Raw genomic sequence first — 11370 nt, 5'->3', positions numbered from 1 at the left:
ATACTTTTTCACCTGCAAAATGGATATTGCTACAGCTGAACAGAAGCTTCAGCAAAGTAAGATTCATGGAAGCAGTAAAACTTCAAAAAAGAAAGGAGATGTCTAGTCTCTGAAATACTGATACATGTCAGAGTTTCCTGAGTTAGAACACACAGACATAGTTGTAAAACATCCTCGTTACTATTCTGATAGAGGGCCCTAATAATCTCTAGTTCATTGAAGCTGAAGAAAATGAAGAAAAACTTGTACATAAAGTTTTAACATTACAAACATAATTAGTGAATGATAGATGAGAAAAGAATACCATATGGTTTGTGATACATGTGTTTTTCTCTCTGAAAAGAAATATACATGTGTGTATTGCTCACAGCTTTGTAAATGTAGTATCTTTTCTTTACATTTAGCTTAACCATATAAATAAAAATGACTCACCTAGGAAAGATCACAGGACCAAGCACTCTGATAGCACTAGGCTGTTTAATATTTTAATTAATATCACAATCCCCGTGGCTTCTAAGTAACTGATTTGGCTTCAAGAGTAGGTGGCAGAAATAACAGCAGTATCCAAAGGTATGCCATGAATAATCAGTAAGAGTTTGTATTATAACATGCATAGAAAGATATTTGCAAAGAACTAAAAAGTTCTCTAAATGTCAAAATATAAAATGATACAATGAATTGCTGCATTGAGGAGAAATTATAAATTGACATGTAGAATTCTCTCTACAGTATAATTTATATTTAACAGATTAATCAGAAGCTTGATGAGTGTAAAGGAAATGTTTTCAAAAGCACCTTAATTAGTCAGCAAGAGATTGCACATAGCAGGCAAATTTATCATACAATAAATTTACAACACCATTATCACCTGTCTTGTGAAGTCAATCATTCTAGCTTGGACATTTGTTTACAGCACTATTTTGGTGAGGATTCTTTTGAGTAGGCTTCACTGGTACAGGGGAAAAAGACCTGAGCAAATCAGAAAGCCACCTGCCTGAAGGCTTCCCTGCACCAAAGGTGCAGGTCAGATGATAGTGATGATGGGGGGACTTGGTAAAAACTATCTGGTTTTGAGAGGGCAAACAAGCTGATACAAATAGTGAACAGAATGTTCAGAATGTTTTGATTACCTTGTGAGTAAACTACAGACCTTTCTTCCACAGCATGCCCAGGAGAAGTTATAGTCATCAATATTGGTATACTGGGCATAGGTAAAGAGGGAATGTAGCAAGCATCAAGATAGAGTTGGTACAAAGCAGGGATTATACCCATCTACTGTTGCATATTAAATTACAAGAGTAAAAAAAAACAAACCGGAAAAACCAAAGAGGAATAGAGAACTTCTCTGTTAGCTGGGGGGAAGTGGAACCTATGCACATTTCTGTGCACTAGAAATGTTTAGGATATATTTATACTGGAAATCATAAAGCCATCAAGCCTGCGCTTGATCTGCAAGCAAACAGAACCCTAATTAGAGTCAGGTAATTATTGGTTACCCTAACTGGAAGAAGTATTTTAATGAGACACTAGAAACTATCATAGAAAAAAACGGCATAGATTGTACATAGATCTGATGAACAGTGATGCCATAATCCAAGGTTCCTCTTTCAAGTGGCTGAAGATTTTAAAAAGATAAAAAAAAAAAAGGCCAGCAAAGCCTGAGGCAGTCATGTGCTCGACCTTAGAAGGGAGCCAAGGCAGCTACTTTGTGAAGAAGGAGTAACTGAGAAGTCAGATGCTGAGACTGCCAGAAGTTGAATCCATAGTTCAAAGGGCAAGTTATATCCAAGCTAATGCCTACCTAATAGTTCTCAGTCTGTAGTCCCTGGCCATCAATGTTCTGTGGAAAAGACTCAGTGTGGAAGCCAGCAGTTGTGCGGAGACATTTTCAAAGGAATTTTTGCAGGAAGAAGTATGATAGAAAGAAAATCAAGAGCCCAAACCTATTTACTCAAATGCAATAATGAAGACTTGTGAAGATCTGCAGTTTAGAAGAAATCAACCTATCTCTTTAGAAATGACATGTTTATAAATACCTTGTTCCTATACTTTAGATAGGAATACAGGTCTGCAGTTCACCACATCCTCCTCCTTGTCTTTCCAGAAGATAGGCATAATATTTGTCTTTTTGCTAGTCATCAGGAACTTTCCCTAATCACCAAAAATTTTAAAAAGGTTTTTGGAAGAAGCCTTACACCAACAACAACCAACTCCTTTAGAAGGTCCAGATAAATCCTATCTGTCCCATGGACTTACATATGCTCAGTTTACTCAAGCTGATTCCAATTCAGTTGTCTACTGTGGACAGTAACTTTCTCTCCCAAACTTTACTACCAGGAACAGAGACCTGTGAGGCCTGAGAGCAGACCTTGCCGATAAAGACAGAAACTAAAGACAGCACTGGTGTCAGCCTTCATCCTCATTATTAGATTGCTTGCCCCATTCATCAGGCGACAACATTTTCCCAGGTCTTCCTACTGCTGCTAGCGTACCCACAAAAGTTTGACTTTTGTTTTTTTACTGTTCTCATCGCTTTCGGTTTCAACTCTAGCTCAGCACCAGTTTCCCTAATTCCATTGTTGCATGTCCAAGCAATGCTTCAATATTCCTCCTTGATAGCCTGTCCATGCTCATACTTTCTGTACACTACCTTTTGTGCTTGAGTTTCCAAAAGAAAGTTACAGGATCATGAATGGGCGGGAACGATCTGTAAAATTATGAATGGACAAGATACAATCCAAGTTACAAGACCATACTGATGCAAAATCCAATTCATTTGAGAATACCTTCCACAGATTCCTCACCATTAAATATCTCTGGGTTGCTTCTGGAAATTCATCATTGCCTCAGTGACCTGACACAAAGTCTTGAAATCCATTATTTAAGAATATTAAATTTAAGAAATTATTTGGAAAAATACAAACCCGAAATTTTGTGAGCAATCAAGGAGCACCATCTGTAATGTTCTATTCAAAGTACTTTATAAGAAAAAAATGTTGAGGTGGAATCTCTATCATTTTGATATTAAAAAACATACGGTGAACTCAAATGCCAAACTATGTATTTAATGAATCGCGCTGTTTTATTATACACATATATAAAAAAATATGAAAATGAAGGTCATAAGACAACAGCATTTTTAGTAATTTCCCAAAACACCTTTTGTATTTGACAGCATTTCAAATCTTTTAGTGCTTTTGTATTTTCCAGTAACCTATTTTTATTCTTTGTATTATTTATTTAGCTGTTAGCTGAGACATGCTTCCTAGCAATGCATGCATGCTCAGATTCAAGCATTAGCAAAAGAAAAAATTAAAATAATAGAGAAATGGTACCTGCAGCACAGATGGGAAAAATCCCAAAAGACCTGGATAAGCTTCAGGTAAATGCCATATTTTTAATTAAACAAAAAAAGTTCAAGTCAGTTCTTGTTTTCTCAGAAGCAGTTCAATCAATCTTAGCCAAGCTGTTTGTTGGGGTGTTTTTTTTAACATTACCCTAATGCCAAACACATTCAGATGTCAAAAAAAAATAGGGTGGAGATAAGGAAGAGAAATAAATCCGATAAAATAAATAAATCTGGTAATACAATCATTGTACATTCATTACCCTTGCTGCCAGGCTGACATTTGTAGGGCCTTCCAAAGAACGTAGATAGATGTTTGCTTTCAAGTCAATTTGTTTTGAAAACTTACAGGTTTAAACAACAAGAACAACAATTTGGTTAAAAATCCAATCTAATATACTCTGAACACTGAGTGGATTTAAAGATTCAGTCTGAACATTACCCTGAATGTTGCGGAGGAGGTGAGATTGGACAGTGAAAAATTTGCATGACTTGGAAAAACTGAGGATGGCCAGAAAAGCAACTAGCTCTGTGCAGGCTAGAACCCAAGCAGTCCTCCTTTTTTATCTTCTATCACTGCTAGAATTTGCTTCGAGGCTCTTCTCTTTTTATTTTCCATAATCCTTTTTATGTCCTTTGTTATTCTTACAGTCATAAGCAAGCCTGCATCTCGGCAGGTAAGATTTGTCTTTTTACAGCTGTAGCCACTCTAGAATTAACTCAAAGCTGGCAATAGTCATGGTTCCTTCCAGGTTGCTAGCTGAAAAATCAGGTTTGTCATCTAGGTAGAGATGATCTTGTCACATATATCTCAGGCTGCACCTACACACCCTTTGTTACAGCAACGTTTTCTTCATCTCATCATTTTTCTTCCTCTTTGGTCATCTCTTTAAAGGCAAGTGAATTCCTGCTTTCCATACTACTTTTGCCACTTCTTTTCCACTTCCTGTATTTTTCTACTGAAATATTAAGGCAGCAAAGGAAGAAAATCTTGTTTTCTTACCGCAGGCACTGGGGAAACTTCTTTATGCTGCCAGTCTATGGGGCTGGTGTTTGTTATGCCAGAATACATACGCCAGAAACATATGCAAGCCATTGTGAAGAAGTATCTAACTGGGAAAAGTCGTGGTGGCCACAGAAATCAAAGTCTGGGAGGTTTCTGAGATACAAAAGGCAGAAAAGGAAGGAGTAGCTAAGTTACAGAGAGAGCTGGTGGAGCCTAGGCAAAGGCAGAACAAAAACCAAGAAACTTTTACAAGCTGTACAGAAGCAGCAGAGGATGAAGACAAGAGGATCTAGAAGTAATGGAAATTATTCTGGGGGAGAAAGAACCAATGGATGCTGAAAGACAGACAATGTCTGGCTGAAAGAAAGGAAGCTTTACCTAGCATTCCTGTTTTGCTTGCAAAAAATTCCCCATATACAGGATCATTTGTAAGATGATTTGCATGTTAGTTGGCCGCCAAAGGTAGGAATAGGAATGAAACCTGTATTTATACTGTAACAGAACACTATTACTATGGATTAAATAATTGGTGTCTGACATCTCTCCATAATTAACATTTTTCATTATACTGTGTATGCATCTTAACCTCGTCAACTACTGTTTTTTTCCTGTAGTGTGAGACATTACACTCTTTTCTTTTAATATCAAAGAGGCCAAGAGATTCATTATTGCTGTTTATTATCATTATTCCTAATGATATAATGAGGTATTACCCATGGCATATCACTGTATGTCTGCTCAAGTAGACTGGGATTTGCAGCAAGGTCCTGTTTAGACACTGAATGAACACAACAGTCACATTTAGTAAGTCTTATGTTCTGTCAGAAAAAGCACCTTATTACTAATGAGATGTATTACATTATTCAATACCCAAATAAAACTGTATTTCTCAAGTATGCATGTCTGGGGCACAAATCTGACAACCACTTAGGGAGGCAAAATGTTGTTCAAAGAGACAGTGGTTAATAAAGAGGTTGTTACCATGTTCTAAAATACTGGCTTTGCTATAATTTCTTGGAGTGAATCCAGCCTGAGAGAACAGTGTAAGTCTGCTAGGGAGAGCTTCTGGGAACCAAGGAATGTTCACAGGGTCTCTGCCTGCTGGCTGAAATGCCAACACCTTATGTGGCTGCATTGCTGGAAGCAAGAAGAAAGATTTGCTCAGTTACTAAAGTGATGCCTGGGTATCTTCAGTTTCTTTAGTTGGGGTTGAAGCATAAATAAGAATTATGGTGAAGCAGCATTACCTTTTGCATTAGATTTGCACAACATTTTAACCCAGCAGCACACTATGGACATGGCCTTTACTCAAAGGGTATTTGTGCCATTCAGTTAGCACAAAACACTTCCACAGGCTACACTATGGAAGAAAAACCATCATTGCTTTCACCCTCTCCTGGGCTACTCAACTTGCTTTCATCCTCTGCTGGTAAAACCTAAAACCTGATATGTCTATACAATGAGCTTACCTGGCTTTCTCACACCTTGGAACAGTCACATCTATAGAACCAATAGTACCCAGTGCTAAGCCACAATCACCTAGTCTTTCCTTGCTTACTTCCACATAAGTAGAAGTTCCTGTTTAAGAATGCCATCATTGATTCAGGGACTCCAACACCAACTAAAAATGTTTGCCTGGGGAAGCGATTTCTATGCACAGAACATTCTCTAGGTAGTTTGTTTCACCCTTCTTACTTCTGCTCCATGTTATTTAAATCTCACCTCGACACACCTGCCAGGTGACCAGAAAATGTAGAAAAGCCCATACCACCGAAGAGTCAGAATACAGCCGAAATATTTTGGGAGAAATACCCAGCTGGTGTAATTATAAATAATATTTATTTTCAAATTGCTTCCATGTAAAAGCAAAAATTCCTACAGAATTTAAGAGAAACAGATCTTTGTTATATATTCTATAGCAGTTACCAAAAAATTAACAAAGGTAGAAAAATGCTATAATCTCTTTAATGATATGATTATACAGAATTATCTCCTATTCAAATTGTCCTCAGCAATTTCTACAAATATTGTCCATGAAGGTTTGTGACTTTGTATTTTTCTCCTCTCTTTCCTAATTCCTTACAAACTATTCAAACCTGTTTATATATTCCAAATACAGATGTAGTTTAGGTTTATCCTTGATTGTCCTCTTTTTTTTTTTTTTGAAAGAACACTTGATTTTAGAGTTATTAACCCTGTTATTTATACTCTATATGAGGGTATTGACTGATTTAAATATTTGTATTGATATTGCAAGAAGCTTAAAAATAAATTTGTTAAACCATACAGTAATCTTAAAATGGCTGGCATTCCATTTGGCACAACAGAAAAGAAACACAGTAGTTGTGGTTTTGCAACACAACTGATGTTTTTAAATATAAAGCTTATGATTTAATAGACAACATTTTCTTTAAGTGGCTTTATAATGGAGAAAGAGGTTTAAGACTCAAGAGGGAATACAGTGATACTTGATCCAGTTTGGTATTGCCCAGATATAAGAAGAAGCTGGCCTTTGGAATAATGAGTAGGGAAAGTAGTCTGGGCAGAGCATAAACTGCTGGGAAAGAGTAAGGAACAGGTTGTGCTTATTTTTGCTGCTTTATTGTTCCCAAAGAAACGAATGTTAATTGAGAAGAAGTGCTGTTACATATTTTATGACACCCTGGGTACATGCTTTGAAATCCCATGAGACCTGGTTTAAATTCAAATTAATCCTAAATGACACGTAATTAGCATTGCTGTAGTTGATTTTGCTTTTTCTGTTGTAAGGAAGAATATGATATCTTACAGTTTTGCTGTTTTCAAATGTTAAAATACATGATGGAGGTGAAGAAGTGATTTGGTAGCTGAATGACTTCCTGGCAGGAGAGAATCTGACAGGATGGCATTTTACTAATTAAGAAGAGTGCTGGACTAACCAGATGGGAAAAATACATACTGAAACTTTTTTCTTTCTTTCAGCTTTTTTTCCCCCAAGACAATGTAGAAATAAACAAGGACAATGAAGGGCACGCAAAGGAGGACTGGTAAGTAAAGCAATTTGCTAGCATAAAATAAACCTACACAAATAAGATAGCAACCAAATAATCCTGCTCTAATCAGATCAAAAATCAGGCAGGAATCAGAAGCCACTGATGTGAACAAGACATTTCTAACATACAGTGTGACTTCTGGCAAATCAGTCAGGACTAGATCTATAGAGATATTTTAAGTATAATAATTATTAAATTAATAAAATTTTCTTATATATAATACAATAAAAATAATTAAAATGTTAGGTATAATGATAAGATAAATCCAGTATGCATACATCATTATGATCCTTGAAAAAAATAAATCAAGGTGTTTAAGAGATTTTGCATCTCCTTTAGAAAAAGAGGAGATAACACAAACCACCCCAGAGTTAGGGACAAAATAAGAAATGCATTTTAAAAAATCCCAACATGCTAAATAGCAGTCAGAATTTTTTTAACTCCCCAAAGTTCATTAAAGTTTCTACTTTCTGCTTCCTATGTGCTAAGTTAAATTATTGAGGAGTGTAAAAGAATAATGCAACAATGCATGGCATAATCAGAAAAGTTAAGGCACAAAATGTGACAAAGAGCAAGGCAGAAAAAAGATGTATTCTGGTAATACATCTGTAGAAAGACCAAGACAAAGGAAAGAGAGATCTGCTGCTCAGAGGAGAGGAAGGATGATTAGAGATGGTATTGAAAAGGCTGATACCTTTTTAACTTTCTTCACTAGAAGGGTCAATCTCAATCAGCTAGCTACAATAGTATCAGTGACAAGGGGAGAAAATACAGGCTAGAATTGATAACTTAGATAAAATATTTTCAAACCAGCTGGGCTTGAAGAAATTCCTCTCAGAATACACAGAGAACAGAATAAAGACATTTCAGAGCCATTAGCAATTATCTTTGAGAATTTGTGGAGAACAGATGAGCTTCTAAAAGAATGAAAAAGGACAGACATCATGTTTATTCTTAAGAGGAGAGAACAGAAGAAACCAGGGAATTACATACTGTTCTGCTGTACTTTCATTCTGAGAAAAATACTGAAGCAAATAATTGAACAAGTTTGTTTAAAAGCTTAAGTTTTTGTCCTGTTTTAAGGATATAAAACAGTCAGCATGTATTTGTTGAAAACTGTGGTGGAAAGTCTCAGCTGGAGCATATTGTCCAGTTTGTTCATTGTACCTTGTGGGAAATGTGGTTCAACTGAAGAATAATTAGAGATTTAGAAAAAAAATCTGTAAGAAAGAACAGAAGGTCCCTTGGGAGGCTGTGAAATCTTTATCACCAATATAGATCTTCAAAACAGGCAAACATATGTTAGAAATGGTTTAGGTAAAGCTGATGCTGCCTTTGGCAAGGATGGTATCTTCCGAGGGCTGGTTCTAGGCACCAGTAAAATAGAAAATCAGTCAGTAAAGCCAATTGTCAAAAGCAGCAAAGTGAAAATGACCTACTGCCTACTGTGCCATTAAACATGCAAACATTGTTAGAATGGAGCCTGGAACCCAAAGATTGTTGTAGCCATGAGACTGGAGAATTATAATCTCTGTGATCTTTCCTAATTAGTCAATGCAAAATTGAATTTTCATCTCCAAGAGACATGACTAGAAAGGATTGAGGACTACAGAGTATTACCCAGAGACAGCAGCTCTACTTAAAGCATTGCTCTTCAGCAAGCCCCATACTCTGTGTGGGAAAGAAATTACGTACCAGAGGCTGCAACAGCCTCCATGAAGCTGCTGGTACCGTAACCCTAAATTCCTTTTGTGATTCTTGTCTTTAGCTACTCACTATTTGCCAACAAAACAGGAGAAGACAGGTTGGAAGATACAAATGTATCAGGGGTTGGACAACTGATAGAACAATACTTTATCAGCCCATTTCCTGTGAACAATTTGGAGAAGAAATTTAAGATCACTTCTACAAGGTACAGGCCATAGTATAGAGCAAATCTTCTGAAAGAGGGCTCTAGAGACAGCTATCAATTTGGCTGTACTTCAAAGTATGTATGGAAAGATGAAGTGGAAAACCAGGGAAGGAGGGCCTCTCATCATTTTCTCATTCCCAACTAACCTGACATCTAAAACTTTATCTTTCCTGGGTTTGTTCCCCATACTAAAAGTTGCCTTTCTTTAATGTTATTTTTGCCTGGTCTCCCTTTTGTGATCTAAAATGCAGTTGTTACTTCCTGCTGCAAGGAATAATTTTTCAGTTCTTTGTAGAACTCTCCCATTTGATTTAATGCACAATAAATTGATCACAGTGCAATTTAAGAGCACTGGCAGGTATTTGGTAACACCATAGCAATGGGTAAACATAGTCAAGTAGGTGTATTTCCAAATGATACAGACAGAAAATGATGTGAGCAAAATGCCACTTAGAACATTTAATTCTAGGCCCTTGATGTGTATCTGCTGAAGGGAATTGGTAATAATACAGAAAAATTAATATATAATAGTCTTACAAGAGTGTGGCAGTTCTGAGTTATCTCACACTTATTCAGATCTCTGGTATAAGCCAAAATCCTCTTACATCTTCTGCTTCCAGGAAGCCAACAATAAATGGATACAATGCTAGAAGAGCAGGTGTGTTTTCACTCAGAGGAAGCAGCTACAGATATGAAAATGACTTAGCAGCTGGTGAATAAGAAGACTGAAGCTGTGCCAGACGAAGTGAGTGTGTGTGTGTGTGTGTACGCGCGCGTGCGCGTTTTGCCACTAATTATGCAAAAAGGTCCAAACCCACTGATCATGTGTTTCTCTCCCTACTTCACCAGGAACAAATCTTAAAGTGTGACAACTCCTTCAGAAAGTCAGAGTTATTACCAGTGATGTATTTGCTGTATTAGAACTGAGAACATGCAATGAACTACCCTTTTTTTTTTTCTACACATATTCCTGTGTGCAGCATGGTAAGAACAAATACCGTTTGCAAGAAACTGGTCTGCGTTTTTGTTTATCATTTAGTCCACTTAGCTTTACAGACAAGGAGGCTGTATTCAGCCAAGCATGGTGTCAACATGGTGTAAGCTACTACACAGCACATAGCTTCAAGCTTTCTTTGCTTAAAGTTGGGAAAGATTTATCATAGAATTCAGCAGGCAAAGCTGCTGATTTATCCTTGGTGCATGGAGATATCAAGAAATTTTAGTTAAAACTTGAGCAGCCTGACTGCTTAATAACTGCTCAGATCTTTTTAGATTACTTGGTTACAGAACTTCTCTGCAATGGCACATCGTAAGATTTACAGAAACACACATCTGAGCATCTTATTTTGTCTTACACACTCTAATTAGTGAAGTTTAGACCCACTAAACTCTCATAAAATAACTCTAAGTAAGAATCAAGAAAAGCACTTTGTGGAAGTCACAAAAGTCACAAAGCTATCTTTTCATTTATACAACAATTTAAAAATTAATGTGACGAGCTGGAACAACTCTATCAACAAGAAAAAGACTGCAAAGATTAATAATTCCGAACTATTTTTTCACTGTGCAGAGAAACAGAACTGTTTCTTTTCAAATTCCACTATTACATACAATCAGACAATGCTGAAACATAGCAACTCCATGTGTCAGAGAAGTTATAGATATATTTTCAATTCCTCTATCATCTTGTAAAAATAATTAAAGGAGATTTGTATTTTTCTTAAAAATACTAAACAGAATCAAAGCATTTTACTAGCTTTTCCTATAAATTTTACTTTAGGGGGAAACCTGGAAAGTTTATTCCATTGTACAGCTTCTAGCTAGGACAACATGAACTGGTATATATGGAGAGCCAGTTCAAAACTCCTGCACTAAATAAACTGCATTAGATGGTTAGATGCTGTCACCAGCTAAAGAATGGAAAAAATCTCTAACTGCTACTCTTTGTGAGGCCTTTTTCTCAAGATCTGTTTATAATCCACAAATCAAGAAGGTTGTCTTGCTGTGTATTTACGTAGACATACCTTCTGTTAAGCTTTGTGTGCAGTTAGAATGATTACTAACAATGAAAGTC

The sequence above is a fragment of the Falco peregrinus genome, chromosome 8, assembly GCF_023634155.1.
Source record: "Falco peregrinus isolate bFalPer1 chromosome 8, bFalPer1.pri, whole genome shotgun sequence".
Lineage (NCBI taxonomy): Eukaryota > Metazoa > Chordata > Aves > Falconiformes > Falconidae > Falco > Falco peregrinus.
The sequence above is the reverse complement of the archived record's forward strand: the minus strand, read 5'-3'. Positions refer to the sequence as shown.